This window comes from Malus sylvestris, chromosome 5, assembly GCF_916048215.2.
Source record: "Malus sylvestris chromosome 5, drMalSylv7.2, whole genome shotgun sequence".
In the NCBI taxonomy this organism is placed as follows: Eukaryota; Viridiplantae; Streptophyta; class Magnoliopsida; order Rosales; family Rosaceae; genus Malus; species Malus sylvestris.
The window spans coordinates 3210464-3220755 of record NC_062264.1 but is presented as its reverse complement, the minus strand read 5'-3'; positions in this window follow the sequence as shown (position 1 = coordinate 3220755).

The following is a 10292-nucleotide window of genomic DNA, read 5'->3' as shown; positions in this document are numbered from 1 at the left end:
TTATCAAACCTTCGAAGCAAATTCAATTTATATGGTTCAACCAAACCTTCAACTATTACAAGGTGTGGCTTGCATCACAATCTCTTGCTCAACATTATGGAAGCAAAATTTGTATATGTTGTCTCCCCCACATTTTCAAATTTCTAGTTTCCCAAAAGCAAATATTGGGAAATTCAACAAAGCTTCATCAATGGAGGACAACTACAAATTCTCAAAAGCTTCACACTATCTTGATCAAGATAGTGTGAAGCAAAATCAATTCGTGGTACCCAACAAAGCTTCACCACAAAAGCTTCATCAATGGAGGACAACTACAAATTCTCAAAAGCTTCACACTATCTTGATCAAGATAGTGTGAAGCAAAATCAATTCATGGTAACCAACAAAAGCTTCAACTCCAAAGCTTCACCTACAAAGCTTCAACTCCAAAGCTTCACCTACAAAGCTTCAACTCCAAAGCTTCACCTACAAAGCTTCAACTCCAAAGCTTCACCTACAAAAGCTTCACCCACAATAGCTTCATCTACAAAAGCCTCACCCATAAAAGCTTCACCAATAAAAGCTTGACCCACAAAAGCTTCACCTACCACAAAAGCTTCACCCACAAAAGCTTCACCTACAAAAGTTTCACCAACAAAAGGTTCACCCACAAAAGCTTCCCCCACCACAAAAGCTTCACCCACAAAAGCTTCCCTTACCACAAAAGCTTCATCCACAAAAGTTTCACCTACAAAAGTTTCACTAACAAAAGCTTCACCCACAAAAGTTTCCCCCACCACAAAAGCTTCCCTTACCACAAAAGCTTCACCCATAAAAGCTTCACTCACCACAAAAGCTTCACCTACAAACCTTCAACACAAAAGCTTCACCTACAAAAGCTTCACACCATCTTGATCAAGATAGTGTGAAGCAAAATCAATTCATGGTACCCAACAAAGCTTCAACCTCAAAGCTTCATCTACAAAACTTCACCTATAAAGCTTAAAATATATATTTTTTTTTTCGGAAATTCTAAAATTAAAAATTTCAGAAATTCGAAAATTCAGAAATTTGAAAATTCAGAAATTCGAAAATTCAAAAATTAAAAAAAAATGGAAAATTCAAAAAAAAAAATTGCTTGGGCCTCCTCTTCTTTGGGCCTCACAACTTTCATAACAAACATATATAAAGGAGGAGTTTTGGGCACCTCCTTCGTCAACTCCCTCGACCGGTGACTTAGGGGACTCCTACCATATGCTACTGCACCTTGATACTCGGAAGTCTCACGACCACTCAGTGACTTGGATTTTTCAAGTCTCCAACCGAGGAGTTTTCCTCACTCAGAAAATGAAGGGAGCACTACCTCAACCTACATGCTTCACTCACAAAGCTTCAACTTACAAGCTTCAACAAAAGGAAAAATTCAAAGAACTTAGTGAAGAAGGCCTTGGTGTATTTAACACAATACGTTGAAATGAAACAAAGCTTGTTTATTGATATCTCCGATAAGTTACAAATATGTACATATACATGAATCAAAATAAACAAACAAGAGGGAGCCTTCACAAAGGTTGCTCAGGAGAAGTCTCAACCGTCGGCAGAGTCCCAGAAAGAAGAGGCACCAGAGGGTAATTATTCGGAGCCTCAGTACTAGGCAAAACCTCAGAAAGATGAGGCACCGAAGGTTGATCATTTGGAGCTTTATTACGCGGTACAGCCCCAGAAGACGAAGGCAATAAATGCCTTTGGAACAAACCCACAAACCTCTGATGATCAGGTAAAATCTGACCATCAGATTCCTGCAGCTGGTCAAGCTTCCTCTTCATGTTTGTAACATCGTCATGTGCGAGCATGTGCAACTGTTTATTCTTATACTTGAGCCCTCTGATCTCCTGTTTGAGACTTATCACTTCAGCCACCAATGATTCAACTTGGCGGGTTCGAGCAAATAGGCGTTGGGCCATATTAGACACAGAACCTGCACACTAAACACTGAGAGCTAGAGATTTTTTAACAACCAACTCATCAGACCGTTTGGAAAGTAGTCTGTTATCTTTGGGAGTGAGAATGCTCGTGGCCACCACCGCAGCGGTCGTATCATTCTTCATCACAGAGTCCCTAACGGTAAGAGGACCAGGAGGGGATAAGAAGGATGGGCGCCATATGTTGTCTTGAGAAGGCATGGCATGGCTGCCTCTTCACCAAAGCTCAAGTCAAAACGACGGTCGGATAGGCCAGACATTCTCAGAAATGATGAAGGAGAAATGAGGTGCAATAAATCTCTGAAGTAAGGGGAAAATTCCTACAAGCAATAACTCTCTAAATGTACTTCTTGCACACAATTGGTGCCCTTATAAAAGAAAGGGCAACAGGGCCGTTGGTTTAAAAATCGAAGAGGCACCATTCTCCGGAGTCTGAAGAGGCACCACTTTCCACACGCAACATCAACTTCTCGGGTACCACAAATAACTTTGCCAAATATCTCTGACAAAGTTTAGACACATAAATTTTGAAGGTCCAACTACCATACTATTACCCACAAGAGTAAAGGAACAGCACCACTGCTTGATAACTAGAAAGTCCCTATGTGTGTCAACCTCCGTGCTCCGTGGCAAGGCAGACTGGCAAAATGCCCAACCTTTACTCACATTCGAGAAAACACTCCCAACAAGATTTCTTGCTTAAAAATCGAAGAGGCACCGCTCTCCAAATCTCGAGAGCCAGACTCCTAACAAGATTACTTGCTCAAAAATCGAAGAGGCACCGCTCTCCGAATCTCGAGAGACAGACTCCCAACAGGATTACTTGCTCAAAAATCGAAGAGGCACATCTCTCTGAATCTCAAAAGCCAGACTCCCAACAGGATTACTTGCTCAAAAATCGAAGAGGCACCGCTTTCTGGATCTCAAGAGCCAGACTCCCAACAGGATTACTTTCTCAAAAATTGAAGAGGCACCGTTCTCCAAATCTCGAGAGCCAGATCCCCAACAGGATTGCTTGTTTGAAAACCGAAGAAGCACTGGTCTCCGAATTTCGAGAGCTAGATTTCCTTGGATAAAGCTTGTATGCAATCTTCACACGCAACAACAGCTTTCTAAATACCACAAACCGCTTTTTCAAAGTGTTCTGACAAAGTTAAAACACGTGAATCTTGCAGCTCCCACTACATTGCTATAACCGAGAAGGGTAAAGGAACAGCGTTACCACTCGCTATTAGGATAATTCCTATATATGTCGACCATCATCCTCCACAGCCAGGCAGACCTGCAAATAAAAAAATGCTCAACTTTTCTTCACATCCGAGAGGGCACTCTCAGCAGAGTCTTAGAAGTTTCGTGATTACTCAATGGCTTGGATTTTGCAAGTCCCCAATCGAGGAGCTTCCCTCACTCGGGAACTTAGGGGAGCACTGTTTATACCATACTTGACCAATCCCGAAACTACTAAGCACCAATCAACATTATACTGCCAAGGACCCATAAGAGTCTCCCTCCAACCAGAAAGCCAATCACAATGCGACACATGTCAACATCAGAAGCCAATCATAATGCGACACGTGTTAACATCAGAGGCCAATCACAACACGACACGTGTCAATGTCAGAATGAAACTAGAAACTCTCTTCTATAAATAGAGATCATTCTCTCACAATATTTCCTAATGTCATTTGTACTAAATCATTCACTAGTACTTACTAAAAGAGAGCTTGAACCTATGTACTTATGTAAACCCTTCACAATTAATGAGAACTCCTTTACTCCGTGGACGTAGCCAATCTGGGTGAACCACGTACATTTTGTGTTTGCTTCCTTGTCTCTATCCATTTACATACTTATCCACACTAGTGACCGAAGCAATCTAGCGAAGGTCACCAACTTAACACTTTCTGTTGTACCAAAGTCCTCACTGATTTTGTGCATCAACAACTTTAATTTAAATTGATATATTCAAAATAAAATTACATATGAAAAATAGTGATCAAATTATCCAATATATATAATATATTTAAAATGTACACATAAATTAACAAAGTACAATAATAAAATCCCAATACAAGTCTATTATGGTGGTAGTGGCTGGGGATATGGTTTGATAACATCCTAATCCTCACCTTTTGTCGTCAAAGTCTCGATGATTCCCTACAAACAAAACAAACATGGTCAAATAACCAAAAAACAACATAAAATAATACCAAAACATCGGCATAATCTCCCCTGAGAAGGGTGAGTGTGAGAGAAATGATCGGATTTGGGGAGGGAAAGAGAGGAGAGGTAAGAGAATAGAGAAAAACATTGAGAAAATTGTGGATGAGTTATTTTAGTTTTAAAAACTGTATCACTTTGCGCAAAGATACAAGTTTGCGCGATGAAATATTGGTCACGAAAAGTCTTAAAAAATCAAAAAATAAAATTTCCCGCATCTCAATTTTGGCGCCCGTCCAAATATAGGTTCGCCACGCAAAATTTAAAAAATTATTTTAATAATTGAAAATATAAATAAATTAAAATAAATAGGGTTGAGGAGACCAAATGTTGATTAGTCGAGCAAAGAAAATAATAAAAAAATTAGTTTAACAATATAAAATAAGTAAAGAGGGTTTAAGTGACGAAATATTGATATTCGTCATGCAAAGTTTTTAAAAAATAATAAAAATTTATGAAAATAACTATATTTTAAAATTTATAATATAAAATTAAATAAAAAAAAGAAAATAAATTGGTTTAGGAGACGAAATATTTGGATTTCGTCGCACAAAGGTTTAAACAAAATAATTTTTTATTTTTGTAAAGACTTTGTATGAAGAAGTTTAAAATTTCATCGTGCAAAGTAACTTTACACGACGATGTTTGTTTCATCATCAAGACTTTGTGCGACGATGTACGTTTCGTCGTGCACAATTTCATCCCGCAAGGATTTTTTTTTATTAGTGATGGAACGGGTACACAGCCATGGTGGCATCCATGGCAATAATGCTACAACATATGTTAGTTTCTCTCCAAATGTCTTCCCATTATTGGCACGAGACGCCACCCTAGTAGTATACCTTTGTCATACACGTTTCTCTTGCTCAAGAGGCTCATTTTTGCCAATATAGTTAGTGACTAGAGGGTTACTGTTAACATTTTTTTAGTGTCTATTGGAATTTAAAAATACAGATATAAATATGTGAAGTTGCAATTGTTTTGAAGCATATGTGGGTTAATTAAGTCAGTTGGCCGTGACGGTTGCTTTCCTGCATGTGTACGTTTTCTTGTCATCAGTCACACAGTTTAGGTACCCTAATCTAATCTTATTCCTTTTATTTTGTTAAATTAAACAAAACAAACGCTCCCTCCCCCAATATTGTAAAACTAAAATCATGTTTGCACAACCAAATAGTCTTGGAAGTAATACACAAGAATGAGCTCTCCTTCAACTTCTTTGTATTAAAAAATGTGCAACAGTAGTGAAACTTATCTCTCTCTTTTCACTTTGTAAAACATCAAACACAAATCCAATAATTAACTAGGTCATTGTGTTTGGGGTGCCAATTTTATGCATCTAATTAATTAGATTAACACAAATATGACACGATTATAAGTCGTCATGTCCGAGATTACCAACTGAAATGTGACCTAATTACTAAACAGGTAACACGGCACGGCACACTTGACCTATTGCATTGGCATTCAAGCATGTTTCAGATGATGTTTAAGATTGTGAAACTTGTTTGTACCATACTTCACCAATCCCAAAACTACCAAGCACCAGTCAACGTTATACCGTCAAGGACCTATAAGAGTTTCCCTCCAACTAGGAGGCCAATCACAGCGCAACACGTATCAACACCAAGAGGCTAATCACAGGGCGACACGTGTCAACATCAAAGGCCAATCACAGGGCGACACATGTCAACATCAAAGGCCAATCACAGCATGACACGTGTCAAGGCCAGAACAAAGCTAGAAACTCTCTTCTATAAAAGGAGATCATTCTCCCACAATAATCCCTAATGTCATTTGTACTAAATCATTCACTAGTACTCACTAAAGGAGAGCTTGAACCTATGTACTTGTGCAAACCCTTCACAATTAATGACAACTCCTCTACTCCGTGGACGTAGCCAATCTGGGTGAACTACATACATCTTGTGTTTGCTTCCCTATCTTTATCCATTTACATACTTATCCACACTAGTGACCGGAGCAATCTAGCGAAGGTCACAAACTTGACACTTTCTGTTTTTCCAAAGTCCTTACTGATTTTGTTCATTAACATTTGGCGTCATCTGTGGGAACGACACGTATTTCCACTCTCTTCAGCTTTGTCAAGTTGGTTTCCACCATTCGTACACTCTCTTTTGACCAAGCATCCCTCTCCAACATGAGGAGCGAAGGAAGCCACAACACACAGAACGACACTCCCCTCGCACCTAGTGCTAAGCAACGAAAGAAGGAACAAAAGAAGTTTGCTCTTCAGGCTAAAGTCGATGAGCTGGAGGCTTAGAACAACAACATAGCGATGAAGAATGAGATCCTCCAATAGCAGTATGACAAGGTCTTCGAGATGCTCCACAAGGCTAGATATACTAAAACACACGCACTCATCACCCCTGTGGAAGTCAACCATCAACTGGGTGCCCTCCAACACGAAGGGTCATTTGCCCTCGACATGGGTATTCCTGTTGAGGAGCGAGCTACTCATTGAAATGGCGACCAATATAAGACTTCTCTCAACCCAGCTGCTTCGACCAGTAGCAAGAGGAGCGGAGAAAGGCACCCCCTTACAGAATGAGTGGAAGGATCGAAAGCCGTCTTTCCCGACTGTCGAGACTTCCTAAAGCAACATCGAGACAATCTCATCCATGTAAGTTCGAAGATCAATGACCCAAAAGTCTCTGAAAGACTCGGTCCTCTCCCATGTCCTAGGCCGGCTACCAATTTGGGGAAGGGGCAACAAGTCCTAGAGAAACACGAAGGTATAGAAGACTCATAGATGTTCCGACAGACATACCTTGGAAGTCAGTACGGCAAGTCCAGGGAAAAATTACATGCTCTTGATCAAACCTTCCTACTTCCAAGAGAAGATGGAGATTTACGAAAGAAAGCTCCAATGGTACATGACTCCACTCAGGACCCTCTTGTCCTACAACTCTTTAAGGAAGTAAACAAGTTGAAGGTCGAATGACAAGTTTAGATACCTGATTGGAACCAACCTAGGTCTGGCCCTCTTACAAGGAGGTTCCTCGACACCCTCTCCAAGCAAAGACAAAGCAGAAGCTTAGCTTGCAACTATATACTGGAAAGGAAAACCCGATTGAACACCTTAACCTCTTTGAGTCCACCATGGCATACCGGATGCACACCGACGAAAAGCGATGTCTTTTCTTCCCTTCTACCCTCGTTGGCGAAGCTCTAAACTAGTATTGTCGTCTTTCACCCAAGACAGTAGACTCATTTAAGGAACTAAGGAAATTGTTTGTCTCTTAACATATCTTCCACACCGATCGCTTACATTCTGCAGATAACTTGTACATATCTTCCAGAAGCCGGACGAGTCACTACGAGAGTATGTCAGTTGCTTTAGCCATAAGTATTCTCGTTGCACTAAGGCAGATGACAAGACCGCCCTCAAAACCTTCACGGCAGGCCTACACGATTGTTTCTTCAAGTACATGATCAATGCCAACACTTGGAAGACTTACTCTGAGGTGACAGGCTTATAACCACGCCTCCGCTGAAGCAAGGACATACCAAGGGAACCCCCATATGATTAACCCTTATCAACAAATGGGAAGTGGAAGTCAAGTTCTACCAAGTGAGGAGATCTTGGCCATTCAGAAACCCATTGCATCATCTTCTGCCTTATTTAGCTACTCGTTAAGTCACCAAACGTATTTGTCTCTTGGTAAGAGGAAGGATTTTTACTCTCAGCAAGCCCATTACAACAAGAGGGATAAAAGTTTGTATCAAGACAACCAGGGGTGAACGTACCATTGACTATTATGACTATGGGTCCAAGCCTCACTTTTTCAAAGTGAAGGACTAAGTACTGAAGGAAATGCTATTATAAGAAGGTATACACATTACAAATGTTTTGACCTTCAACCGCTTGAGATCTCTTGTCATACAAGCCATTCAGCAAATATTTAAAGAAGAGGGAATTCAGACAACTTCTTCTGAGTCTTTTGCATTCCTAGCACTGGAACACTTGGTCTACACTGGCCTACCTCTATACTCCAACTCAGAGCTTCAACATGCTTACTTTGACACAATATATGTGATACTAAGTATTACAACCAACGTGGTTCACATATCAAAAGCATGGATCCTTTCATGCATAGCAAAACATTCATAAGCATCACTCATGTCAATCAATATAAACATCATACATTCTAACACATTCATACATAAACATCATACATTCCAACACATCCATACATAAGCCAACTGTGCTTCGAAAGGGTTCAACATACTTTGTGTCATTCGACACTTGCTACAATGTGCCTCAACACCTTGCCCTTATTATCACCAACTAGCTGATGAAGGAACTCACATTCGTACCATCAACCAGGTGATAAAATGTGCAACCCGTACTCTAATATTATTTGGCAACTTGCCACTCTTATCACCAACCATGTGAAGAAGGAACTCACCTTCGTGCCACCAACTAGGTGATGAAATGTACAACCCGTACTCTAATATTATTTGGCAACTTGCCACTCTTATCACCAACCAGGTGAAGAAGGAACTCACCTTCGTGCCACCAACCAGGTGATGAAATGTGAAGAATGAACTCATCTTCATACCACCAACCAGGTGATGAAATGTACAACCCGTACTCTCCTTTATGCCACCAACCAGGTGATGAAATGTACAACATGTACTCTAATATCATTTGGCAACTTGCCACTCATGCCACCAACCAGGTGAAGAAGGAACTCATCTTCGTGCCACCAATCAGGTGATGAAATGTGATGAAAGGTGATGAAGGAACTCACCTTCTTACCACCAACCAAGTGATGAAAGCAACTCACCATTCATTCTACCAACCAAAACACGAGTGGTATAACTTGTTCATGTGAACTCCTAGCATTCAAAATAATCAAAAACCCTCAAGCTTTACAACTCAACTAGGGGAGAACTCATGCCTAACAAGAGTTATAGTCACCAACAAAGTCTTATTGCAAGCCAACAACGGCTTCAGTGCATGGTATACGAAGATCAAGCTCTTCAACCCTCTTACATCTGTTTCAAACATTTCTCCTCTGTAACAATGCAAACACTACAACTCATAGAAAGCTTCACACACTCTTGATCAAATATGTTCGAAGCAAATTCAATTTATATGGTTCATCCAAACCTTCGACTACTACAAGGTGTGGCTTGCATCACAATCTCTTATTCAACTGTGTGGAAGCAAAATTTGTATATGTTGTCTCTCCCACATTTCAAATTTCTAGTTTTCCCAACAAAAAAAAAGGAAATTGAGAAATTCAACAACTTCAACAAATGGAGGGCAACTACAATTCTCAAAAACTTCACACTCTTGATCAAGATAGTGTGAAGCAAAATCAATTCATAGTACCCAACAAAGCTTCAACCTCAAAGCTTTACTTACAAAGCTTCAACACAAAAGCTTCACCACAAAAGCTTCAACAAATTGAGGGCAACTATAATTCTCAAAAGCTTTACACACTCTTGATTAAGATAGTGTGAAGCAAAATCAATTCATGGTACCCAACAAAGCTTCAACCTCAAAGCTTAATACAAAGCTTCAACACAAAAGCTTCACCACAAAAGCTTCAACAAATGGAGGGCAACTACAATTCTCAAAAGCTTCACACACTCTTGATCAAGATAGTGTAAAGCAAAATCAATTCATGGTACCCAACAAAGCTTCAACCTCAAAGCTTCACATACAAAGCTTCAACACAAAAGCTTCAACACAAAAGCTTCACCACAAAAGCTTCAACAAATGGAGGGCAACTACAATTCTCAAAAGCTTCACACACCCTTGATCAAGATAGTGTGAAACAAAATCAATTCATGCTACCCAACAAAGCTTCAACCTCAAAGCTTCACCTACAAAGCTTCAACACAAAAGCTTCATCACAAAAGCCTTAACAAATGGAAAGCAACTGCAATTCTCAAAAGCTTCACACACTCTTGATCAAGATAGTGTGAAGCAAAATCAATTCATGGTACCCAACAAAACTTCAACCTCAAAGCTTCAACACAAAAGCTTCACCACAAAAGCTTCAACAAATGGAGGGCAACTACAAATGCCAAAAGCTTCATACACTCTTGATCAAGATAGTGTGAAGCAAAATC